The 27,417-nt window shown below is 41.5% G+C and overlaps 1 long non-coding RNA gene across 2 annotated transcripts in view; it reads left to right on the top strand.

The window, feature by feature from the left end:
- Window positions 1–23,449, top strand: part of LOC123781130 (uncharacterized) — a 162,050-nt gene extending 138,601 nt beyond the window's left edge. For both annotated transcript variants that reach the window (XR_006776615.2, XR_006776616.2), the window contains exons 3-5: window positions 13,251–13,385; window positions 21,611–21,661; window positions 22,881–23,449. This is a non-coding gene — a long non-coding RNA (uncharacterized LOC123781130). The remainder of the gene's footprint in view (window positions 1–13,250; window positions 13,386–21,610; window positions 21,662–22,880) is intronic.
- The last annotated feature ends 3,968 nt before the right edge of the window (window positions 23,450–27,417 follow it).

Here is a 27,417-nt window from a genome sequence, read left to right as displayed (position 1 = left end):
TTCATTCACAGACTACGAATCTCCTTTAAGTCTCTGTAAAAATTATCATTTTGGGGGGCCTGGGTGGTGCAGTCGGTTAAGTGTCTGACTCTTGGTTTCGGATCAGGTTGTGATCTCAGGGTCGTGGGATCAGGCCCTTGCGCTCAGTGCGGAGTCTCTGGAGATTCTCCCTTTCCCTCTTCCCCCTCCTCCAATAAATAAATCTTCAAAAAAATTATTGTTTTGTGTTGCCAAAGCAAGAACTTTTATTTGTTTGAAATTCGTAATACAAGTTCCTTCAGGCTGAAACAACACCGTTTCATCTTTTTTTTCTTAGTTTCAATACTGAGTGTCATCTAGGAAGGGATTAGAACATTTTCCTGTAAAGGGCCAGATGGTAAATATTTTTTAGGCTTTATGGGCCAGAAGTTTCTGCTGCAACTACTCAGCTCTGCTATTGCTGTGAAAAGCAGCTAAAGACAATACGTAAACAGTTGGGTGTGCATGGGTTCCAATCACACTTCATTTACGGAAGCAGGCAACTGGCGGTGTTTGGCCTACAAGTTGTAGTTTGCCAATCCTGATCTAGTACATTGCTACTTAAATTGTGTGGTCTGTACATCATGAGTGTCGGTATCACCTGGGATCTTGTTAGAAACGCAGAATGGCAGGCTCTACCCCAGACTACTGAATTAGGATCTGTATTTGAACAAGATTTCTGGGTGATTCGCATGCATATGCAAGTTTGAGAACCACACTGGCAGATGAGTAACACAAAGGAGACATCTGGGAGCATATTGTATGTGCTTATTGGGGGGGCTGCCTTCTACGAATGTAACTTGTGGGCCTTTTCCAGTCCTCCTTCCTTTGCCAGTTTTCTTCCCCTGGTACATTCTCACCCACTAACCGCATGGTCTGCTTCGCCTGTCAGCTTGCCTTGCCACCTCCTCAGCCTAGCAGCTGCTCATTCCCCAGGTTCTCTGTCCTCAGGGAGGGCATTGGAACTCATCAGATGGAAAGGGTTTGGCCTGCTGGAAGCATTGCTCAATGTAGGACTGTGACCTGTGTATTTACACAACGCCCCTGCCTCCCCCCTCCCTTTTGTATCCACCCCTCCTTTCAAGTGTCGATATCAATGGAAAAGCAAGCTCAAGGTGGTGAGGATATTTCCCTTTCATATCATGATACTGAAGAGATCACAGTAATGATTAACACTTTTCAGTAAAAAAATAATGGCAACAATCAGAAAAAATTCTAAGAGTGCCTGGGAGCAAAGCAATTGAATTGTTCCAGCATTTTCTTAAATGGAACCCAGAGGCCTTAATTATGATGTATGTTTCTTCAGGTAAGACTTTCAATCAATTTGGAATAGGCAATTATGTAATTTTCCTGTTGTTCTCCCCACCCCCTTCTGTTTTATCCTTTTTTATTAATATAGACACCTATCAGAATGAAGTGGCCCACACACAACTTGGGGCTTTTGCAAGTGGGTGCAAGTTGATTATTCAGTCTAGAAATCTGATGAAAACTCTCCCTACCCCAGAGTCTCCCTAGGTTGCATTAGCTTTTCCGGGGTGGGTGCACTCTGTGGGCTCCTGCTCTCACCAGGCGGTTGGTTGCCCATCCCACACTTAAACACATCCAGCGACAGACATCTTATCTACCTGGAGCCTAGTGGCTTCTATAATAATAGTAGGTCCTCAATGAATATTTATTGAAGGCATGTCATTTTTTTCCAGGGCAGTGCTTGATACTGGGAAGAAACACCTTAGTGAAATCTCTTTTCCTGTAATTTCTACCTATTAATCTTTCCACCATTTTGTGAAACCCTAACATGTGTTCTATTAAAAAGAAAAAAAAAGTTAAAAAATAGTTCTCATTTTCCATGCCACACACTGTACATTCATTTTCTCATTTAATCTTCACCATAAGTAGTTGCTCTTATTACCTCTCTTTTAAAGATAAGGAATCTGGGACTTGGAGAGGGTAACTTATCTGAAGGCTTCCAGTTAGAAAGTGAAGGGATGGAGGTTTGAAACCAGGCAGTATAACTGGAAAGGAAATGCTCTTAACCATTACCAATACCATAAGGCTCATATAGAAATTTAGGATGTATAGAGTCCTCTAATGACTAGCATGTTTAGAAACTTGTAAGTATCAGTTGCAAAGTGAGTCATGGTTACTTGAGGCCCATGCACAGGAAGCTATTATTCATGGGTCATCAGGAAAGGCACTCAAAGCTGATGCTGGCATCCTGTTAGTCCCACTAAAGTGCGGCAATGTAAAAATCCCTCCATTTGTCAGGGGCCCCATTACAATCAGAAGTGTAGCTCTGGTAAATGCATAAATAGTGCTGGTTCCCCACAGAGTTAGGTGGTAGAGTCCCAGTGATCACCTTTCACTTTCTCCTTGACAGTGCCGTCTCCAGGCTTCTCACCAAAGCCTCTAATGCAATCCCAGGATTGCCAGCTGTGCTCCTTGGTGTAAGCAATGCATTAATGGTGTGAAAAATTGCAGCTCACAAGCCCTTCCTTGAGCAACTGTGGTGACAGTGACAGGCTGCTTTTGCCGCCATGGGGGCAGGTCTCCTGGCAGAACATACAATTCCTGAGAATTAGAGCAGCCTGGTTCACCTCAAATGCATGAAAATTGACATTCCATTTGGATTTCTGTGGTCACAGGCCCGAATATTTGCCTGGAGCCCTGCTGTTTCAGGCAGTTACTAAGGCCAGTGGAGCTGGGAGAGAAAGGAGACTGAACAGCATCTCAGCAACTCTGCAAAATCAAACCTGAAGGAGAGGTGAAAAACAACACACTGTTTTTTCTCTTCCTCTGATTGATAATGACAACAAATCATTATTTGTGGCTGGATGCCACAAAAGTTGCCTTTCTGGATGGTGAAAGAAGAGACATGAAGTCATTTGTGAAGTTCAAATGTGAAACAGACGCAAGGTGCATGCTATTGTGGTCATCGTGGACTGGCTTCTGGCAGAAGTGTAGGGTCTGGGCAGACAGGAGGAGGAAAGAAAACAGTGTGTTGGAGAGACCAGGATTTATCTGTAAGCTGATGGCACATTGGGTCTCGAATGTCATGTGTAAGCATGACATTAGAGTAGAGGAAGTTACTGGTGCGATTTAAATCCAACTCAAACTAGGCTATAATAACGTGCAGCACCGAAATGGGTGTTTATTTCAGTCTATTGACCCCCACAGTGTCTAACTTACCTAATTTCCCCACACTTCCATTGCAGTCCAACTAGCCTTCTGTTGATACCTTTTAATTCAGATCCATTCAATCACCCTATAGACGTTTACCGAACCCCTACCATGTGCCAGGCACTGGTCTGCACAGGGCTACACAGACAAATAAGATGGGACCCAGCCCTCAACATCTAGTAAGATGAAAGAGACAAACACATGTGAGTAAAAAGGTGTTGTAGGTCCTTAAATTACCTGTACAGTTTATATTTGGGGTAAGAAGGAAGAAGGGCTCAGTTCTTTCTGAGTGGGAGTGGATAGAGGCAGCTCAGGAAAGTCTTCGAGCAAGTATGTGTTTTGGCCTAGAGGTGGTCATGGCTCTGCAGTGAACTTCACAAGCCCTTGATCTGATCTGTTACATCCAGTCCAGAAGGCAGTCTTGTTCTCCTTATTTCCAAGTATGTACTGAGCGTCTACTTCGCATCAGGCACTGTGCTAGGAAGTAGGGATTTGGGATCTTACAGTCTAGTCTGGAGACAGGCGTATAACTAATTGTGTCTAGAGCAGTACACTCCCGGAAAGAATTAAATGGCCTTCACACATGTTGTTGCCTTGGTATGTGTCTGGAATTCTTTTCCTCAGGCCCCTGACCTCCCTCCTGCTTCATGACCCAGAGTTATTACTTATTGTCATTATTGGGCACTTGGGATGGATGATTGGACTTCCTAGTTGAATGGGGCGCATGATTAGTCCTAGCCAGAGAGACTTGAGGAGGGTGATATGTGTCACTTACGGTTGAAGCATTCAAATGCTAGTGCCAGGCTCTCAGAGGTATTTGTCCCTCTGCCTTAGCGTTTGGTACCATTGGAGTTGATGGCTGTTCTCTCAGCCTGGGTCCCTGAGTAGCAATGATCAACAGAGGTCCCTGGTATAATACTATAGTGGATATCCAGGGTTAGCAAGGAACTTGTAAATCCCTGAGGCTTTGGGTCGTTAGTTACCCTAGCATAACCCAGGGTGTCCTGGTGATACACCTTTCTGGAAAGGCTGCCACATTCCACTAGATTAGGCTTGTGATCCATATGTGTGCATTGCTTCCTGCCCATACCCTTTCATTAAAAAAAAAACCCCACATTTTAGTACATATTTAACTGGTTAGCTATAAAAAGAGAGGAACCATACTTATTTATTGCCGTATTCCTAGGGTTTAGCACGATGATTGGCGTATAGAAGATAAATAGCGTCGAGAGAAAGAATGAATGAAAAAAGGAACTGGGGATTGTTGCATGAAATCATATGGTTTTTGAAGGGACTCAGCCCTTCACATAAATACTATACTGCTTAAAGTCTCGGGTGTCTTTCAGTGAATTCAAAGCATTTCTCCTGCCCTCTTCCCCCACACTGCTGTCCCTCCATTGTAACTGATCTTAAAGTCAAATAATCCTGATTCCGATAGGACAAGCTATTGTTCTCGGAGGAATCCGTTTTTTGGGACCTATTTGGTGGGAACAGAGGGTTTCCCCGAGTTTGAATTTGCTTCCTTGCCTCCCCTACGTGGGAGAAAGTTCTGTTCCCCACTGCCTGCTGTGCTTGGGCCTCCAGTTCAATCATAAGCTTCTGACTGGATAGGTTCCCACAGACTCTGGACCACCACACGTCTCTCAAAAACATGTCTTTGATGAAGGGACTCCCCTCCCTGCACAAATACAACAATTAACTAAAGCAGGTAAAAGTGTGTCTTGGGAAGATAATGAGATTTACCTCTGTGCCTGTATAATTTTGCCCGCGTGTGTCTGGTGTTCTAGCTTGGCTCTCCTCCAGCTCGCCCCAGGGAAAACAGAGCTGGTATACTCCATGGTGCTTTAATGAAGCGCCTGGCTGTGTTAAGAAAACATCAAAGTTGCTTGAGCTTCAAAACAAGTTAAATTTTGGCAGCTGCGGTTTTGGGGGCAGTGTAGGGGACTGTTCCCCTCTCTGGTAGGTGGACTAGTGACAAGAGAGAAGGGAGAGCAGGAACCACTGCTGTTGTGCACCACCTGTATCCCCCAGGCCCAAGTGTTAGCAGGTCTCTTTTATATACGGCCCCTTCCCTTAGTCTAGGACCCGGGAGGCCCAGGAGGGAGGCAAGCCAGAAAGGCCTTCCACACTGGCTCATGGTCAAGAGACCTTGTTCTCTGAGGAGACTAGACAACCTGGGATGTGATGCAGCAAATGCCGAGTGGCTCCTGCCAATCATGTCCACCGTCTTCTCGCCTGTTCTTCTGCTGGCTTCGAGTTGACCTGACAGTGTATTTTGCCTCGGGTATAAACTTATTTCCAGCTCTCCCTCTGAAGCCTGCCGAGCATTTATGCACAGAGGCACTGGCTGTGTGGCTGAAGCAATGGTCCGTGCTCACTGCCACCTCTTTTTGTTATGCTTGCTTCTAGTACATTCATCATGTTGCTAGTTTTTGTTTCCCTGACGATTTGTGATGGCCCGTGTTCTGCCACTGTGTGACCACTCATCCTTATTTTCCAGTGACAAGGACAGTTTCCCTTGGACAATTAGGGGCAAACAAATATAAATAGCATGATTTATAGATCAGAGTGCTAAGGGGAAAAAAAAAAACCCTTTATAACCTCCCTAATGTTAATCTAGAGATACGCTCAGCAAAATCAGGAAATGCAGAGGTTAAGTTGTCCATTTCAATGCTGTTTGCCTACAACTTGGAAGAACAATTCTACCTTATATGGAAGAACATGCAGTAAAGCTGCATCAACATGATAGCAAATCCATCTGGGCACATCTGCAGTGGGTGGGCCCAGCTGGTGGAAGCGTGTTGCTAATGAAGGACGTCATTTCCGGCCCTAGGTAGATCTGTGTGTTTCCATGGATCCTATGGCCATAGAAGACTTCCTCCTAGGCTCTATAGCTCAGAAAAAAGCCAGGGTGGGGATGGGTATAGGAAGAAATAAACCCACGTAGGTCTATGAAGACAGCGCTCACAACTTTCCTTGAGAAATTCAAGCCTATCAAATCTGTCAATATCCTATGGTTATATCTCACATCAGTTTTTTGGATTCAGTTGATTGGAGTCTTCTGCTCAGAGTTTGTTGGTGATTCTGAGCCTGTTCCTGTTGAACCACTCAGTCAACAATTCAATCCAAAGAACATTTATTGAGTGTCCTGTGTTTGTAAGCCAATGGAGAGCAAAGAAGCAGCGTGTCTTACTTACCTTTTTTCCCCCTCAGTCCTTAAAATGATGCTGGGCACAAAGATGCTTTATAAATGTGTGTCGAAATTTCTGGACTACTGTCTGGAGAAGGAAGACTAATACATAGTGAACACCTGTTGGCTACCTGGCCTTCTCGGCAGTGATAATACAGTGATGAATGGAACCATCTCTGCCCTTAGGAGTCCATACTCAAGTCTTTCCTCATGGATTGCGGATGCGGATTATATGGAAAATTTATTACTGACCTTAGGTGCTCTGAGGTCAACTTTGAAATTGCCCAAGTTCATGATTAATGACTTGAAAGAGGTTTGCAGAACTGTCTTGGCCATACTTTCTTTTGTGCATATGCTTAATCTTCTGGAAGAAAGGAGATTGTAAAGCTCTAGCATGGTTTTGGATATGGCATGGAAGCCTGAAACATGCATCTCATGTTTTCCCTTCCCTTGGTTGATAGATGGCTTAGGTTTGGCCAGAACAAAAAATTCATTGATCAAGCTGGTCCCTTTGAAAGAAGCACTGATGCTCTTCCCTGGGGTTGACTGCTGAGAGCATCTCACAAACATACCATGGTTCATGCATGTACACTAAGCTATTGTTCACTAGCTTTCTTGGCTGACTCTTAGGTCACCGAAGACAGCTATAACAGAAGGCACCTGAGAAGCTCTGAGTAGTCCCCACTTATGCTCCCCCTAGCATCTGTACCCCCCTTTCCCATAGAAGTTATCACTGAAGAGCAATAATGTACCGCCGTGTCTTCTTTACTTGGCTGGGAGCTTCTTAAGGATCCAGACTGCTGTCTAGATAGGTGACCCAGAATTACCTGTGGAGTAGCTCAGGGCCATGAAGCTAAGGGATGAAGCTTTCATTGGGAGAAGTAAAACAGTTAAAACCTCAGATTTCCACTATCTCTCTTTGGTTTGCTCCAAGCTTAAGGGGCATCTCTATTTTGATCACTTCTTCTGTGCTGTGAATTTGCCGTGATAGGCCCAGGAGTCCTCTCTACCTTGTTCTTAAAAAAAAAAAAAAAAAAGTCAAACAGGAATCAGAGCAGATCCTAGAAAAACTGTGCACCAAGAGAGCTTCATGCAGGACCATTCTTGCAGTGTCAGGGGGTGCCATTCACATAGACCCTAATGTGACTGGTGCGCCCGTCCCAGAGCTGCTTCTGTGAACTTGCCTCCTCCCTTCCCAGTGTGCACAGGGGACAGGCAGTTCTTTCGGATGAGAGGGAATTCAGGAATTTAGAACTGCTGTCTTAGCCACATTTGCACCTGCCTGTAGTACCTTTGAGTGGTTACTGTGCCTCAGGGCTCTGCAGTATGGATAGTCAACAGGAAGGATACGGTTTTAGCCCCACTTCCCACCAGTTACAGACATGTTTTAATTTCTTCTTCATCGCAGTATCAGCTTCAGACACCCAGCACATGGTAGATGGTCAACAGGTGGTAGCTAGGACTCACTGGATGTCTTGCAGTTCCTCCCACATAATTCCTCTTACATTGTTATGTTCAGTAAGAATCGTAAACAAGAGAAGAAGGATTAAGGCTTAAGACCCTGTGCAGATATTTACTGCTCACTTGTGGACTGGGTTTGCTGCTTTTTGAGTACTCTAAAAACAGCATAAGCTTTAGAGTCGTTTTTAGATTCTGACTTTCCTACTTACTACATGTATGACCTTGTACAAGTTCAGAGCCACCTTTTTCTTATCTGAATAATGAGGCTAATATTACCTGGCCTACGTACTCAGTAGTTATTATTATGCTTGCCGCTGTTTGTCTTCAAAACCGGGATTTTTGTCCTCCTTTGTACCCAGTACCTAGTTACCTTTGCCCACTACGTTCGACTTCTTTTCCCCAGGCTTTTGGTATGATCATGGCATGATGCTGAATTTTTATTTTTATCCTAATGTTCTGATTGGCATTGTCTAGTACGGTAGCCACTAACCAGAGGTGGATGTTTAAATTAAAGTTAATTAAATCAAATTAAAAGTTTATTTTCTCAGTAGCACCAGACACATTTCAAGTGCTCAATAGCCGTGTGTGTTTAGCAGCTACCATATTGGACAGCACAGCTATGAAACATTTCCATCACTTCAGAAAACTCTGTAGGTCTCTAATGCCCTAGATACTGTTTGTTTCTGAACATCTGGATGTCACAAATCGAGTCCCCCAGGAAACGGACTCTGAGGTAGAGATTTGTATTCAGGAAATTGGGGAGTGGTTTTAGGAATAAATCTGGAGTGAGGGAAATAAGATTAGGCAAAGGGAGAGATTGAACTGTGAAGCCGTCACATAAGGGGCCTCCGTATATCTCAAGAGGAGCTCTCAACATGAGAAGGCTCTTCAGAAATATCTGGAATTGAGACAAGGGAGCCAGGTCTCTATACCCCTTCACCAACAGTCATTGGATGTTGGCTATCCCACTCTCCTCTGGAAGCAGGACCATAACTTGGAGCAAGCAGCTCTCTTTCAGTAAGGGAGGAATCCCAGGAAGGGGACTCAGCTGTCAGCTGTCAGTTGCCAACACTACTAGCAGCTGAGGAATAGATGCCTTGGTCCTTAAGGGGCATGGAGTGGCACACCACGGTGTCCCCAGCATGGCCTCACTAGTGCTTTGATGTGCTTTCACGTTGTAGCCTGCTGATTTCTGAGAATTTGTCTCTCGGCTTCTGCCTCATCAACTCTTTTCTGCTGCTTTTCCTGTCTAGGGTAACACAACTAATGGACTGTAAGTGAGAGAGTTTCTGAGGCTCAACATTACTTCTATCTTTCTAAAGATGGTGCTCATTAAAGCCCAAAGCAAGTGGTGTTGGAGCCATGTATATGTTATCTCTATGGGTCCTACCTTCTCACCTTTAACATAAACACAGAATGTGGAGAGAATAGAACTAATTCTGCTGGGAGGCTAGCACTATGGTGTCCTTCGGTAGTCTAACATGGAATGCTAATCACAAACAGTTGTCTCTGGATGATTGTGACTGTAAGTAACAGAAACCAACTCAAGTTAATCTAAGCCAGAGGAAAATTTATGAGAAGGATATTATGGGTTCTCATGGAATCTAAGAGCAACCCAGCAAGAGTCTAGTCCATACTCTTAGTCAAACTATCCCATGTTTCCGTGTGGAAAGAGCTGTTTGTGTCGGACTCCTGGCTATTTTCCACCCTCTCACTCACTCACTTCTCCTTAGGAAGTGGTAACTTATCTAACTGGTGGATTTGGAAGAATACACTGGGCATGTTTGGCTCAGCCTCTTCCTTCTTTTTGAGACCTGTCTGCTTACAGAGGACATACATTCTGCTGCGCTCCTTCATCCCATTATGTTTTTTTAAAAACATTTTAAAATTTAAATTCAATTAATTAACATGTAATGTATTACTGGTTTCAGAGGTACAGGCCTGTGATTCATCAGCCTCATATAATACCCAGTGCTCATTACATCACATGCCTCCTTAATGCCCATCACCCAGTTACCCCATCCCTCCACCTCTCCCCTCCAGCAACCCTCAGTTTGTTTCCTACGATTGAGAGTCTTATGGCTTGTCCACCTCTCTGGTTAGGTCTTGTTTTATTTTTCCTCTCTTCCCCTATGATCCTCTGTTTTGTTTCTTAAATTCCACATATCAATGAGATATGATAATTGCCTTTCTCTGATTGACTTATTTTGCATAGCATAGTACCCTCTAGTTCCATCCACATGATTGCAAGTGGCTGGCTGTATAATATTCCAGCGTGTGTGTGTGAGTGTGTGTGTGTGTGTGTGTGTGAGTGAGAGAGAGAGTGTGTGTGTGTATACACACCACATCTTCTTTATGTGTGTGTGTGTGTGTGTGTGTGTGTGTGTGTGTATACACACCACATCTTCTTTATGTTTTAAGATGCCTGAAAGATACCTGCAGGGAAAAACTGTGCTGGATGGGTCTGCCTAATCTGGGATTATGAATTAGGAAGGCAACTCTGTCACCTCCAAGCCATCTCCCGAATAAAGGGGCTATTTTGATATTAACTTGTATCCTGAGTCTCCCAATTGGATCAGAACTTGGGCAGGGAAGAGCATCTTCATATTGGGCATTAACAGACTTCTCTCCACATTTACTCCAAGCAGCCTTTTCTGACTTTTCATTCACACGACAGAGGATGGCCATTCACACCATTCATTTCTAAATCCACCTGTAGCAACAAGCTGCCTTTCTTTTCTTCTTCTGTTTTTTTTTCTGGTTGCCTTTCTATCCTAATTCTAAATTCATGTAATGGAGTAACCTATTGACTTTGGACAGATAGCCATCTTTGATTGAAAAAACTGTCAGAACTGGGGGGAAGGATAAGTTCACATATTATGGAAATGACCTTTCTGGGTGGGGAAGAAAGTGAGGTCATTGTGACTGCCCAAAGCAGAACTGTACACAACCGTGGCAGGGGGTAGGTGTTTTGGACCAATTAATTGTTTTCATTGTGTTGATCAAAAGGTGGCTGTTAAATCCATTCTGTCTTCATGTTTCTGTTGCTGTGAATCTATACTTCTTTTAATTTTTTTATTTTTTTATGTGTTAGGCAGTGTGCTAAACATTTATTATGTATTAACATACAAAATAGCACATAATTGGCATAATTTACATATAGGTAGATCTTGTAATTATGATATATTAACTGCTTATCAATTATAAAAAAATACCATGTAGTATAATCCAAAAAAGCTCTCAGTGAGGCTTTATGAGACTTTCTGTACTTTTTAACTGACCAACCTACCCAGAAGTCCCTATACTTCTTTTTATTTTTTTTAAAGATTTTATTTATTTATTTGACAGAGAGAGACAGCCACCGAGAGAGGGAACACAAGCAGGGGCGTGGGAGAGGAAGAAGCAGGCTCCCAGCAGAGGAGCCCCATATGGGGCTCGATTCCAGGACTCTGGAATCATGCCCTGAGCTGAAGGCAGACACCTAACAACTGAGTCACCCAGGCGCCCCCCCATACTTCTTTTTAAACTGAACTTTAACCTAAGCTCTTTATTTATTTATTTTTAAGATTTTTATTTATTTATTTCAGAGAGAGAGACAGAGCACAAGCTGGGGAGACAGGCAGAGGTAGAAGCAGACTCCCTGCTGAGCAGGGAGCCTGATGTGGGGCTCAATCCCAGGACCTTGAGATCATGACCTGAGCCAAAGGCAGATGCTTAACTGACTGAGCCACCCAGGTGCCCCTCACCTCAGCTGTCTGAATACCTACTGGGTTTAGCCCATTTGATTAAATCATCAGGATCATTTGATTAAATATTCTCTTTAATCCATCTCCCCCAATGGTCATGTGCTATTGAAAGTGTTGCTGGAAAATTATGTGTGAAGGAAAAGGAAAAGGGTGAAAAATACATATTATGGGTCATAGTCCAGGTCAATAGGTAGTATACTGCCATCCAGAAAGATTTCCCCATATTTATAATCAGCTATCACCAAGTTTATACATATGGTAGCTTTCAGTGGCATTTCAAACCATTCAGGTAATCCCTTACTCAGATTATGAAGCTCTGTAATAAAATATGTGGTCAAACCAGAGCATCCTCTATGCCTTTAGTTCAAAATAGCTGATATTTCCCGGAAACCCAGAGCCAGCTCAAAGCAGGTTCCTTTATTAATCATTAAGGTCATCTGACCTATGTCACACAAAAGGCAGGATATTGATGATGAGCCGCCCCACTGAGAAATTAATCTTCAATCAACATGTGTATGTGTGTCCTCTAGAAGTCACCATCGATATTTCATGGCTTCTTTTATTGTAGTACTGAGGGGCATGTTACATGTCAAGATGAAATCAATGTGAAATTGATGGGCTGAGAGGAATTTGGTCTTAAGGGCTTTGCAATGGTGTAACAATCAAGTTATTCTTCCCGTGCCTTACTGAACTATTTTATTTGCAGTAGCAAATTCCCCACATAAAATTCTACGTATTTTTTCAACATAACTCCTTCTTTTTTTCAAGTGATCTGAGCTTTGTTATTATATTTGCTGTTATTTTTATTGTAACATGAATATATGCTCATTTTATAAAGCTGGAAAATAGAAAATAAGAAAGATGAAAAATTATTTATAACCTTACCACTATAACATTTTAGACTGTTTCCTATCTGTTTATTTAGGCTTTCCCAAAAACAAAATTGAGTTTATTTCATATCTGTAATTTTGTTTCTGCTTTTTTTTAAACCACTGTTTTTAGCAGGCATTAATTCTGTTGCAACTGCCCTTTACCATAATTTTTAATGACTGCTTAACCATTCTCCTTTTGTTGGATAGGTCATTTGGTTTCAATTTTTCATGTTTGTAAAAGATTACATAATTTATAGAATTGTACTGATGTTACTACAATTTGGGTGTTAATGTTAAAATTACATATACACAACATATATATATATCATATATATATACACAATATATATAGTATATCTATACAGTACATATATTATATATATTATTTTTCCTTCAGATTAATGCCCAGAATTACAGGGTCAAGTTTTCTTTTTAATTTTTGCTTCTTTTTGATTCAGGCCCCAAAAGATTTGCTGGATGTTTGAGAAAAATACACTCTCTCGGTCTGAGATTCCTCTGAACAAATAAAAGCATGTTCTCTTCATTTCAGTGAAGATGATTAAGTCCCTTTTTGCCTTAGACTGTTTTGAGATGCTTTCATTCTCCCCATCCCTACCCCCAACACACACAAAAACGCACACTATTCAATCATGGAAAATGGAAAGTTTCTCCTTATCTTGTCCTGGCTGAGAAAGAAATCTCCTGTCAATTTTGAATAATACAGTTGAAAGTAAAAAGTTCTAAGTGATTTTAAGCTGTTTCTTTTCTCTTTTTCTTTTTCCTTAGGCAGGCTATACACATTTGCTATTGAAATCGACCACCTCAATGCCTACGGTGTTACAAACATGTGGTGGGCCCTCATGGGATGGAGGAAAGTGCACTGGATTTGTAATGCCACCTCTGTGTCTTATTCCACATAGGGTGAGTTCCTTTGTTTAGGACCCATGGCTTCAGTCAATCCCTTTGGTAACCCACCCCTCTACCCAACCCCCTAGCTAGCTATCGCCACTCCAGCTGTGAAGTTGTGGAGGCCAGGATTTCACAGGATGAAACAATGACATGTGGCTGGTGAATGGGAGACATTAGGAAGCTCAGCATTCCTGATCACAAACATTCATTTTTCTCATTGTCCCGTGGTATTCTTATTACCTTTGTTTCATTAGACAAATATCCTCTCTGAATCTTACTTGGTCCCTTTTAAATCGTAGACAATTTTATCTACCCCACGGACTTTTGTGAAGATCAAATGAGATCTTTGAAATTGAATGTGCTATTTAAAGCTAAAATATAAGTGTTAGGAATTGAGTATGCTAATGAGAAATGTGACTAGTACAGTGTTTACTTACATGGCTCATACTGACTTCTGAGAAGTTTGAGTTTTAATTTTTTAGTTCCTATTCTACATGTTTTTTATTTTATCTGTTTTCCTTTTTTAAACAGTTTTCCTCTACTAAATCCCAAGGAAATGAGATGCAGAAGTATTTGATAACGAAATGTTAGGATATTGGATTTAAGCGAAGGAAGAAGTTTGAGTTCTTTTAACATAAGTTTCTCAGTCTCATCACTATTGACATTTTGGGTGGGATAATTCTTTGTTGTGGGGGCCTGGCCTGTAAATTGTAAGATATTTATCTGCTTTCCTGCTCTCTACCCACTAGATGCCAGTGACACTCCCCTCCCAATTGTGACAATGAAAAATATCTTTACATATTTCCAAATGTCACCTTGGGGGTAGCAGTATGTGGGGAGAGGGGCCAAATAGAGAAGCTTTGCTCCCATTTGAGAACTACTGCTTTAACAGAATGTGTGTCTTACAAGATGTAAATTTTGTTCACAATGATCTTGATGTGTTCTTATTTCTTAATATGTCAAAAGTATAATGTAGGAAAATTAATTCTGCAAAGGAAACTATCTTTAGCATTTATTGGTTGCCTTGGTCTATTCAAATTTTACAACCTTGTTACTAGATAAATATAATTGTTCTCCTGACTGCCCAAATAATTTTCACTGACTGCCAATACCAAGATCTGAACACAAGATTATAAAAAACAAGAAATAAAGAAAAACAAAAATCCACACAATTACAGTGAGAAGCCCGTTCTGGGGATAACAGCTCCTGTAAAATTTCCCATTTTTATTCCAGTTTTGGTCTCAAGAATGCGTTTGTATTGTGCCATTTTCAGTTCTCGTTACCATCATTGTCATAACAGGGAATGAGCCAAATTGCAATGCCTCGGATAGTCTGACACTTGCAATAGTGTGGGGCCCCGCTCTGACCTTCTGTTATTCCAGAGCGACGAGGAGGCACAGTCACTGAGCAGAGGAGATGAAGCACTCTGGAGAGATCAAAGGCCATCGAGACCTGAGTGGCTGTACAATTTAGCACTGGGGGTTCTATTCAGCAGTCTAAATTGCAGCTGGTCCATCTGTCCAAAGAGCAATATGGCACAGAGTTATGCGACATCACTTGGCTTAGTGAAAGGCAGTTCTCATCAAAGGAAAGAGGAAACTAGGAAGAGAACAAGTATTTCTTTATACCTACTATGCGCCCCTAGCCTAAGAACTTTACATGTGTTTGTTTGCATAATCTTCACACCAAACACATGAGGTAAATGTTATTATATCCAGTTTTTTACTACCAGAAATAAAGTAACTTGCCTACCATCAGGTAGAGCTGAGATTCAGATGATGGCTTGAAAGTTTCTGGTTTTACTAAATTTGTGCACTTCTAGCCATTATATTCACATATGGCCTAGTAATCTAATAATTATAGATATTATGGTATTATGAAATGGATTCAAATATGTAAAACTTAATATATTATTTTGAATATATTTGAATATATTTTGAAAATATTTGAATATATTTTGAAAAATGGCTTGTTAATTTTGAGGAGCATGGAAGGAGTCCCCCAGCACCTCCAGACTAGTTAGTGAGCAGAGGAAGAACAGTGGGGAGTCATGGTAATAATTAAGAACTTTCCTTCCTAAGATATTAGACGTTCTTTGCTTTTCAAAGAATGTGAAGTCTTTGTGATGTTGCCACATAAGTCAGTTGGCTCTTTGTTCTTCCTAAAGTGAGGTTCATTTATTTTTAATTATTTTATCCAACAAACATTTGTAAAACTCTGTTAGGTGGAGGGGACTGAGCTAGGTGCTAGGAATAGGTATAAAACACAGTCCCTTCTCTTAAGGTGACTTATGCTCTTATGGAGGGTATAAAAAATGTTTATTAATTTCTATAAAACATAGGAGATAGTTGTAAGAGGTTAAGAAATGTTCAAATGAAAGGAATGGCATAGTTCAGAGAAAAGACATACACTCTGGCTTGGAAATCATAGCCCAGATTGTCAAAAGAGCAGACTTGTAAAATAAACTTTAGGTAAAGGTGAAGGTCACTGATGAATATCTGTTGACTCATTTCACTTTTTCAGCCTCCCGCCCCTGAGCAACCTGAGCTTGCTTTTTCTAGCCGTTGTAGGGTTCCTCATTGCCTACAAACAAACAGGAGCATTTGCGTATTTACCTATTTACGCAAGCGGATGCTTCTTCCTGTGGTGCCCTGGCCGTATTCCTCTCTGCTCATCTAAATCAAATGCTTACTTCTTTGATTAATCATTCTTGACTTCATTGCTAACCACACACCTTTTTCTTTGGACTTGTTCTCTCATCCCATTTCTGCCAAAGGGATTATTTTAGCCCGTGAACTCTGGGATCCTCTCCCTGGCAGATAATTGAACCAGAGGTCATATTGGGCCAAAGGGAAACTGGTTGGGCCAAGCAGATTCTGTCTCTCAACTTGCACTAAGTGACACAGAGCCATTTCAGTGGTGGTAGAGATGGATCTGGTATGTGAGACCGATGCCACATTGGGCCAAGGGGAAGAGTACAGCTGGGAAACAGAGGAAAAGCTGAGAGAAACAGAGATAAGAGAGGACATGGAATCTCTGAGAAAACAGGTTTGCTGACTTTTCAGGTGTACCGTTAGGCTCAGTTGTTCTAATTTCCCTACTTTAGATTCCAAGAGATTTATAACCTCACGCCAATTGACTTGAGCTAATTAGAATGGGTTTCTTCCCTTTACAACCCAGTGGGCTTGGACCAACATATCTGGCTACCCTGATCTTCCCATTCTCTGACGTCCCATTCACTTACTCTGTGGTGTTCATTTCTAAATCCATCAGGTGCTACTTAGCATTCTTATTTGGCTCCTTCTGCAGTGTGTGCCCATTTTCAATGGACGGTAAGCTCTTTCAGTGTACAGGGAATACCCCATACTTGGGAGGCAGTATAACACTGGTTTAGAGCGTGGACCCTAGCGACAAACTGCCTGGGTTCAAAGGCCAGCATTACCACTATTCAGCCAGGACAGGCTGGAGTATGCTCCACTAACAGACAACCCCCAAGGCTGCAGAGGCTCAACACAGTGTTTTTTGTTTGTGTTAAATGTTCCACTCAGGTTGGCAGGAGGCCATAGTCGTCACAGTCACTCAGAAACCTGGGCTCCATCCCAATGCCTACCTCAGTGATAATCCAGCCAGAGAAAAGAGAACATGGTGGATCGAACAGTGGCTGTTAGAGATTCTACCTAAGTGCAATTCTATCAGGGGCCTCCGAGGAGACCTGAAATATTTATGAGCAGCCCTGAAGACTTCCATAATTTCTTGCTAGCAGTGGAACTTGGGGATGTTGCTTTACCTCTTTGTGCCTCAATTTTCTTTTCTTTGAAATGAGGATAATAATAGCACTTCCCTGTCGCAAGGATTAAATGTGATGCCACATGGAAGGTGCTGAAAATAGTGCCAGCCCGGGTTAATGCCATCTAAGTGTTCGCTGGTGCTACTTGTAAATACTTAAAGTCTAAGTCACTTGCTTGATTCTTTCACATGTTCACATCCCTCCCTGTGACTCAAACCTGCTACAGATACAGAGTTGGCATGCTCCAGGAATGACATCTTGATGGAATTCCTTACTGACCTCCTTTCGTCTCTTATTCGTGTAGGACAGACATTCCAACCAGTGGCTGGTTGTGCTCTTCTCTTGCCCTATAGCTTAGCTTTCTTCCAAAAAACTCAATTGTACCACAAATGCTAGGCCGTCAGCATTTGTCCTGCCTTCTGCATAAAATGGCATTCTAAATAACTGTCGATAATCCAAAAGAAAGGAATACACACCTATTTATTAGCTCTTCATGGTGTCCATTCCTGCCTCGGGAAAATAAACTTAACACAAGGGCCACATTGAATATCTGCTGCGTCTGGCTTAGAAATTTTTATTCTCGTTGTCTGGGCAGACTGCCCTGAATAACTTATCATATCCCTACCACTATTGGGAAGGAGCTGTCTATTTGCTCAAAGTGCTGTGCTCAGCGTTGCTTCATGGGGAAAGCATAGAGTTACCAGCTATAGAGGCCTGACATTACTTCCAGAGTTTCTATCAGAAAGTGTTCTCCTCAAACTGAGCACTGGTTAGGGAAAAGAAAAAAGAAAAAACTTGTTGAAAAGCTGCCTAGAATAAAAAACGGCCTCTACTCTAACAGAGAAGAAATGTGGTTTGGCATCAATAAAGGGGTAGATAAAATGCAGTGTAACCAGCAAAATGCAGCTTCCAGCCTCATCCTGTGATCCAAGCAAGAGTGTGTTCTTTTGAATAGCTCCTGGCTCTGGTATTTGCTGTAGCACACCCACCAGGGGGCCTCAGTGATTTTTTTCTCTCTGGGAAGGATGGTAAACAGCACTTTGATCCATCAGGAGCGGGTGTATTTACATGGTGTCTGCAGTTTTCTCTCTCTAAACACACATAGTGTCCCTCCATTCTATCTAGGGCTCTGCCATGCCCAGGAGAAGCAGGCGCTTTACCTGGTGGTTTGCGCCCCTTTGCCCTGCCCTGAACTATACCTTAACCCCATTCAGCTGGCGGTTTCTACATTGTGCTCTGATTCCTCAGGGATGCGGTGGCTCCTCTTTCTTTATTTCTCTTTCAGTCATCTTTTGTAACCTTTCTTCTCCCACCACTTTGCGTGGTCTTGCTTGGATCTTATATTTTACTTGAGTGTCGTTAGCTCAGTGGGCTGGGTATTATTTTGTTCTGTTTCTTGAGGAACAAAAATAAGGTAAGACTAAATCAAAGAAGGTGTGGGTGTCTCAGAAGCTTTTATTGGTGACACTCCCCTGAGTCCTAGAACCATGTGGTTCATCCGGGCTGGAAGTTAGGATTAACTAGTCAGCAAGTCATCCATTGGCCTTGGTGCTATCGGATTTACATATAGCATTTTAGTTAACAACCCAATGAAATGTTTAGTATTGTTATCCCCACTCTACAGATGTGGAAAAGAAAACCCGAAAAGCTAAGGGACTTGCCAAGGTCCTCCAGATATGAACCTAGAAAGTCTAACTTTGGAGCCTGCTGTAGACTGATTATGTCCCCCACAAAGTTCCTATGTTGAAACCTAACCCCCTATGCGAGGGTATTAGGAGATGGAGCCTTGGGGTGGTAATTAGGTTAGGAGGGTGGAGCCTTCATGAATGGGAAGAGTGCCCTTAAAAGAGACCTCAGAGAGCTCCTTGGCCCACCTGCCAGATGAGGATACAGCAAAAAAGATGACCTCACATGAACCCAGAAGGGACTCTTACCGGACACCGAATGTGCAGGCACCGTGATCTTAGACTCCTCAACTCACAATGGGAGGAGAAAAGAAAGGAACACAGCCACTCTGAAGTACTTAAAGGAAGCCCTCCTCTTTCCCCTTGGCCTGCAGCCCCTTGGTAATATTGCAGCCTGGAGGTTCTTGTGGTTTGGGGAAAATTAGAACAGACCTTAAACACAGTCAATTAATTGATGCAAATCACTTTCCTTTCAGTAAGATTTAGGTAATGCCATATCTTAAATGACAAACCCTGCTATTTGTCATTTTCACTAAGGAAAACCCTCAGCTGCTTTCCACCAGTAAATTCCGAAGAGAGGCTGATAGGTTTCCCTCATTTAAATATAGCATAGATGCATTTTTAAGAACCCATTCCTTCTGAAGAGAGTGGAATTGACAGATCTGGACCTCGAATGCTCATTTGATATACTGATGCTCTGTGGAGCTTGGCAAGGCAGTTTTTCAGCCTACCCTGGAGCATTTTCTGTTTCCTTCCTTGGTTCTATTTTAAACTCTTACTTTACATAGTACCTGTAACCAAGGCCAGTGATTATCTTCCCCAGAGAGAAAAGTAAGAATATTTTCCTTCTAGAAATTTGTGAGATCCTTCTCTCTTTCCAACCTCACATCCAAACCTAAATGATATCCCCATCTTGCCTGAAATTGTATACTTCTTTGTCTTCTGCTCATCTTCCATGTTCCCACCATTGGGTCAACTTTCTTTTTATCCAAAATCTTTTTGGTGAATGAAACCTTAGTGGTTGGGCTGGGGTCAGAGCTCTGTCTTTTGAGATCATGGTTTCACTTGTGAGTTTACCTTTTGAAGTAGTTTCTTGGCCTTCAGGAAACAGAACCACCCATCTTCTGCCTCCCTTGGAATCTCTCTTCACTTCCATCCTTCCTAATTTCTGTTCTGTCCTTTTCATTAGCCCTTTTCTTTCCCTTCTCACTTTCCTATGACCCTAAATCAGCATCCACGAAGGAAGAGGTAAGAAGAAGTTGTTTCCCACTGCCGTCTGTGCCCAGAGGGAACTCATAGACAAGCCACTTGTACAAAGATTTCTTCCACAAGATGCTCTTGGATCTCTCCATGGAATTGAGACTGGATACTGGGAGGCATATCAAATGTACTGGGCTAAACATTAACAATTTTTAAAAATGGAAGCATTTCTCAAATTAAACACGCTAATATGAATTGTGAATTGCTAAGACAAAAGATAACAAATACAAATTCCTCAAACTTAAGTGATTGCGTCTCTTTTTTTGCGATGGAGTGAGCATCTTACGAAGTTCTGTGCGACACATTGTGGGAAGCACCGTTTTAGAATATTTCACTTGTCACATTCCAAATGCTCCTTGGAGTTCTATATTCTTGATATTTTAAAATTAAATCTCCTTGCTTTGGGAACAAACAATGGATCTTCTAATGGCTAAAAAGACATGAACTTACAAAAGGACAGAAAGCGTAGCCTAAGTAGCATGCTTTCTTGAAAATCATTAATTTTCACACAGTGCTACATATTACTGACGTAGTAAATGAGATGAACTCAGTGGGCATACATGCATAAAAAACCTTTTATTTCCTTGACTTTAAAATCATGACCTTAAAAAGGCAAGAGCATTGATGACTTGCCCACCTCTAAATATGTTTTGTGTAAATGCTGTAGCTTTCCAGATACTTTCACTTAGAAAATTGTGTCATGGATGGTAATTAAGACTATATGTATATATCTTATAATATATTATTAACATTCATAATCATATTTGTATTATCTGCATATTATTTATTATTTATAATAGTAATAATCAATAATTATATATAAATTTTTTAATGATCGGTGAGACCAGTATAAACAACAAGTTCAATCTCACATCCAGTTCAACCTTCTCCCATCTCTCTAGCAGGCTTGAGTGGTAGCTTGGGGTCTTGTAATGGGGTATATGGCATGATATTCTTTCTTGCTATTCCTTGTTTTTTAAATTTCTCTTATGAATCTTTCTATATTTTATGGTTTGGAAGAAGGAGAAAGACTAGAGAAAAAAGAGACAAAGGGTTTCTGCTTTATCCTTAATGTTGTGTGTATATTTCATGTAGCTACTATATTTTCCATGATAGGTTTCTAAATCCTGGCTTTTTTGTCTGGTGCATTGATGGATTCTTTGGAGGCTGGATCGGATCAACAGTGCTACACCCAATAAGGGCAATGTACTCTCTAGATCATCTCCTCTGTCTGTTCTTACTGCTCCTACTGCTGGTGGTGAACCCAAGGTCTCATACTTTCAAGATGGCCTATTTATCTTCCAAGGCATCCTCTTGGTTCTCAAGAAATTCATGCATCCTTGCTGAGCGGTTTGTTTTTGCCTTGCTATCACATACTGCTCTAGCCAGAATCCTACCTTTAGAATTCTCCAGATAAGAGGCAGATCCAGTGTTGATGATTGTGTATGTGAAATTTGAACGGACATATCAAACTTCTGAAAGTTCTTTTATCTTCTTCATTCAGGAGGTTACACTGGTTTACAAGTGTCTGCAGCTCAGCAAACATCTAGGCAAGGTGAGTGATGCCAGCCTCTTCATACAGGGATATCACTCTGTGGACACTTTCGTAGATCCTTCTCAATCAATTTGTGAGGGAGGGTACTCTATCTCCTCCACAAAGGTGGGGGGGGGAACCTTTGCACTTTTCACCTCAGAAAAATCTCCTGCCAAGTCTCTTTTATCACCTTTTGGAATTCCTAGTTTTCCCTTATTGAGGCTGTTAGGTACGTGATTAATAATCATCAGGCTAGTGCTATTATTCTTGGCATGGATGAAAGTAGCATTCTCCTTTAGTGTTACTTACCACCTATTGAATTTCAGAAGACAACAGGAAAAGATTCATTTAGCATCCTGTAACACGGGGAAATTAATTCCTAAATGCAAATATTCTTCATAGTATTTTGTTGGTAGTATATGATTTATAAAGCAGTTTCCATTGTTTGAAAATCTTTTTTATTGGAGTTAATGCTGGTATTAATACCTACCTTCATTCATATGTTATGTTCTTATATTCTATTTCCGGGAGTGGCACATCTAGGTGAAAGGGCATTTCCAACTGTCCAGCTCTTGCAACTTTATGGTTAAAGCCTGTAGTTAATTACTGCTAAGTGTTTAGGAGGGAGTTTATGAAACTTTTAGATAATGCCACAGCACATATGCACAGGAGTTAGAACAGTAAGCACTTAGTGGATTTTATATTTAATTTCAGTAATTAGACAATTCTCAGCTAATCATTTTTAATTTTAGCTGTATCATTTGTATCCCCGTACCAATTCTATGACCCGGTTGGGCTGGTTTCCCATACTTTCATTCTCTCTCTCTTTCTCTCTGGTCTCTCACTTTGTTGTTTGCTTAGTTTCAAGTCTCCAATAGTGTCATTTCCTGCTGGGTTATCCAGCTGTGAGATACTCCCTCAAACCCCCCTCCCCTTCCCCAGCTGTCTCTATGGGCAACATCAAACTGCTGATTTTAACACATTTGGTTAGCATTTAGCATGGGCCAGGGACTCCTGTTAACTTCTAAAATGTGTTTATGATGCAGAGACACATTTTGCTCCTCATTAAGCCTTTGACTAAAGGGAAGAGTGAAGGGTGTCAAGGTTTGAGATTCTAAACAGCCATCCCAGAAAAGGGTAAAAACCAGTCAAATAAGTCATACAAGAGCTCAAAGGAACCCAAAGCCCACAGCATTGTTTCTCATGAGCTGGGGGCTAACATTATTTTGCCTTCACTCAGGCTGGGTTGTCTACTGGGAAAGTGGCAGACATACCGTTAGGCGCAGGAACCCCTGAAGTGGACAACACAAGAAACTCCTCTTATGAAGGCACCAATTTTCATGTGTTCCAGTATCCTGGAGGTATGTTGTCATTTTTGAAACATTCACAACATGCAAGGGCAAGAAACAGACCCTTTGTTAGCTCCATTCAAGGAGGAAGATTGAGATGCAGCTGGGAGAAGCAGGAAGCATCCAGTCAGCAAGATAGCAGGGAGAATTTATATGACATGACAGCTTGCGAACATGTTTGCTTTAAGACAGACACGGTGCTGCTATAAGCAAGGCAGGATGTAAATGATTTTTTAAAAACAAGTGTTGGCCTGGATTTTGGCTCAAGATGGTGCCCCATGTATCTTGGTATTCAGTAAAAGTATTCTGAAGCAATGAGCAAGCCTCTAGCCCAAAGCTTGATACAGAGTAAGCCCTCAATACATTTTTCCTGACTTTCTTGCTTACTATTTAGTAGCATTCCTAACTTGGCCTACAAGGAGGATAATAATGTACATGATGATAGGAAAGCTTTTGCATTATCTTGGTTGCCACACCACCTATAACAGGGTTGAAGCAACAGCCACAGAATCCCGTTATCCCTGGTAAATCAGTTCATCCCTGATCATAACATGTCCAAAGAGATCCAAAAGCTGTGACAGTTCCCAGTAAAATCCAGCACATGTTTACCTCAGCTCAGTTAGCTTCTCCATCTCTCCCCAAGTGGGTCAGTTCATGTCCTCCCATAAGTGGGTACTAAGACCAAGTTACAAGTGTGAGAGGCTTATTGTGGGAAATGCCTTTGAAAGATAAAAGGAGTGGGGGCAGACCTAGTCAAGGAAAGCCTCAGACCTGGAGACAATTTTGACATCTGTGGAACAGGAGCGGAAAAGAAGGAGGATTGGGTAAGAAGGGCCTCAGATTATAGGGTAGCCCGAAGAAAATCTTGACTAGGCCAGTAGGGAGGTCCAATGCAAAGAGTCTTGCTTTTGGCAAGAATGACCTGTCTCTAGAACCTCCCCCTTGCTAGGTCTGGCTGGGAGTCGCCGCAGAAGAGTGTGGCCTTGATGTGAACACCATAATGGATCACTGAGGTGAGGCAGTTGGAGGCTGTCAGCTAACTGGAACGTTTTCTTTAGCAGGAGGTCTGAAGAATGCACGCCCACACTGCCGTACCGTGACACTCAGCCCCTTCACCACCAACTGCAAGACACTAATCCTAAAAATGATGCTATCCCTAGAACCAGCTTTCTGTTGCCCCCTAATCTCATTATGCCTCGTATGCCTGTTTACCACTATCAAAAAGTTCAGGTCTCTCAGGACATCTATTATTGTCCAAAATGTAACACCCATATGGTGTTCCAGATCTTCTAATGGGATTCTTATACTACTTCTGACCCATCCAAACCCTTCCACCTCCTTGTTTGAACTCTCAGAGTGTTATGAGTTAAATGTCCCTTATGTTCACCTCTTCTGGAAGTGTCCTCTTCACCTTGTTGTTCAAACTGAACTTGGCTCATTTCAAGGACACTGCTTCCTTCTCAAGGGGTGGTTGTATTATTATTTTTGTCTCATATGAATAGATAGTGGGTATGGAGGGGAGTGGAGTATACTTAACCACTTACTCCTCATTTCTTCTTCCAACACATTTCTCCTTCTTCCTTTCTCAAAAAAGCATCTCCTTGAAAGAACCCATCAGAACATTCCCCTACTCACCTTCCTTGTCCTCATCTCTCAACCTCTTGGTCACTCTTTTATTTATTGAATATTTAGCAATATTTTCCTCTTCACCATCACTTCTGTTATTGTTGGGAACTTTACCATTCATTTAGCTAATCTGTCTGATACTCTGACCGCTCCGTTGGATGAATTGTTGCTGTTCGCTAAGGCCAGCCTCCTCCCTCAGCACGGGATCCTTCCCGCACGTACTCATGAGAATGACTCTTGCAGTTACCTCCTTTACTCTGCATTCAAAATGTGCCCACTTACCACTGGATTATTTCTTTCTGCTGTTATATTTCTCATCTTAATTATGTAAGTAGTAATATTAAAATAAATATTTTTTCACCATAAAGTCCCTGTCTGGACTCACACTTTCCCTAGCTATCATCACCATCACCCTATTTCTCTGCCCCCCTCATTACAGCAAAATGCCACATTTATGTCTTTATGTTCTCATTTCTCTGTAGCTTTGTAGATGTTCCAGTCAGGCTTTCGTTCTGTCTACTAATCACTCATACTGATTTTTCTGAGGTTACTAAAGTCTTCCATGTTGCCAGACTCAATGATGACTTCTCTTGCCTCATTTTAGTTGAGCTTCTGAGAAAAAATTGACATAGTTCACTAACCCCTTGTCTTTGCAACATTTCCTTCACGTGGGTGCAGGATTACCATACTCACTGGCTCTTTCTGCTCAGTCGCCTTTGCTGGCCCCTTCTTCAGTTTTTTTCCAGCTTTTTTGAGATATAATTGACAACATTGCATAAGTTTAAGATGTTCAACATGATGATTTGATGTATGTATATATTGCAAAGTGATTACAGTAAAGTTAGTTAACACATCCATCTCCTGATGGAGCTATTTGTGTGTGTGGTTGGAACATTAATGATCTGTCTTAGCAAGTTTCAATTATACAATACGGTTTCGTTAACTTACAGTCACATTGCTGTATGTTACATCTCCAGGACACATTCATCTTATAACCGGAAGTTTTTACCCTTTCACAAACATCTTCTCATTTCTTTTACTGTCTTCTCCCCACCCCAGCAATCGCCAATCTACTATCTGTTTCTGTGAGTTTGATTTTTTTAGATTCCACATGTAAATGAGATCATAGAGTATTTGTCTTTCTCTGACTTATTTCACTTCTCACAGTACCCTCAGAGTCCACCCATGTTGCTGGAAGTGGCAGGATTTCCTTCTCTTTTATGGCCAAATACTATTCTATTATATTTATATCCTCCTTCCTTTTTTGCTATTTAAATTTTAGCATGCCCTGGGGATCAGTTCTTGGACCTTTTGTTTCTCTGTTTACACTGACTTCCTAGATGATCTTATCCAGACTCTCCACTGGTCATTACAGTCTTACATATAACTGTCTAAGGACAACTCCACAAGATGCGTATGAAACTTACCATAGCCAAACAGCATCTTTGGTTTTCTTCTGTCCTAACATGTGTACACCCACCCACCCACCCACACACACACACACACCCCCCCACACACTTGCACCTCATGCATTCTTTCTTCTGGTAGGAAATGGCACCACATTCCTTCAGTTGCCCAGGCTGAAAACCCAGAGTCATGCTTATTTCTTATCTTTCCTTCACAAACTATATCCTCATGCTTCATCAGTAAATCCTGTTGGTTCTAGCTTCAAATTATATTCTGAATTTGACCTCTTTTAGCCATCATTTTTCTCCTAGACTACCCCTACAGTCTTCTCACTGCTCTTCCCTTTCTCACTTTGACCCTCTCTACTGCTTATTCTCTGCAGCACAAATGGTGATTCTGTAGAAATTGGAGCATTTTGTGCCCCTACGGGGATCACTATAATCACTCCAAATAAGTATTTCAATCTAGTTGAAAGCAAAACTATTACATTTAATAAAAGTTTACATTGATCTTTCCATTGTTTCTTTCTTTTTATGTCTTCACCTATGCCCGTGCTGTCCCTAAAGCCTCGACAGATTGTCCCATTGCCAAACCCACTCAGCCTTAACCTCTCTGGTCCCAACTTCACCTTTCAATCTAGTACGATTCTTCTGAGCACAGTTAGTTGCTAGATCATTTGTGCCTCACTGTATATGTATACTCTTCGTGGCATCTGCGACACTATTTTAAAAATTATTTTTACGTAACAATTTTCTTCCATCGAACTATTAGCTCCTTATATGCTCATAGTTTAACGGGGTACCTGCCACATAGTAGGATGCAATATGTGTTTGAAGAATAATTAAATAAACAATTTGGCATACAAAGTTTCTGCCTCTATTGTAGGAAGAATATAGTCCGTCAGCCAGCATGATATTGACTAATCTCCCAAAAGCAAAAAAAAAAGTCCGTTTAGGACCAGTCACTAAGGGCACCAAGGGTTGCCATCTCTTCTTTAATGGAATCAGCAAAATGGAGAAGGAAAACACTCACGACATCTAATCAAGGGTAATGTCTACCTAATGAGAAAATCCCAAGGTTAATCATATACACTTTGGTTATAAAGGAATAACTATAACCTTTTCAGCCTTTAAAAATAAAGGACATGAATCTGTTTGCTGACTTTTAACGGCTATTTTCTTATATTCTGTGGCTCCATTAATAACTTCTATCTTGGTTCAGGGTAAAAATAAACCAAAAAACAAAAGCCATATGTTCAAAAGAACCTTTCATTTCAAAATTATTGCTGAACGATAGACTCATTTTCCATTCATTTTTTAAAAACAATGTCTGCCATGTGTAGTAAATAGTATTTTAATCTTTTCTGCAGAAGTGTGAGTGGTGTGCACACTAAGG

The sequence above is a fragment of the Ursus americanus genome, chromosome 18 (genome assembly GCF_024610735.1).
Source record: "Ursus americanus isolate L20-20 chromosome 18, mUrsAme1.1.p, whole genome shotgun sequence".
In the NCBI taxonomy this organism is placed as follows: domain Eukaryota; kingdom Metazoa; phylum Chordata; class Mammalia; order Carnivora; family Ursidae; genus Ursus; species Ursus americanus.
This window is presented reverse-complemented; position numbering and strand designations above follow the sequence as displayed.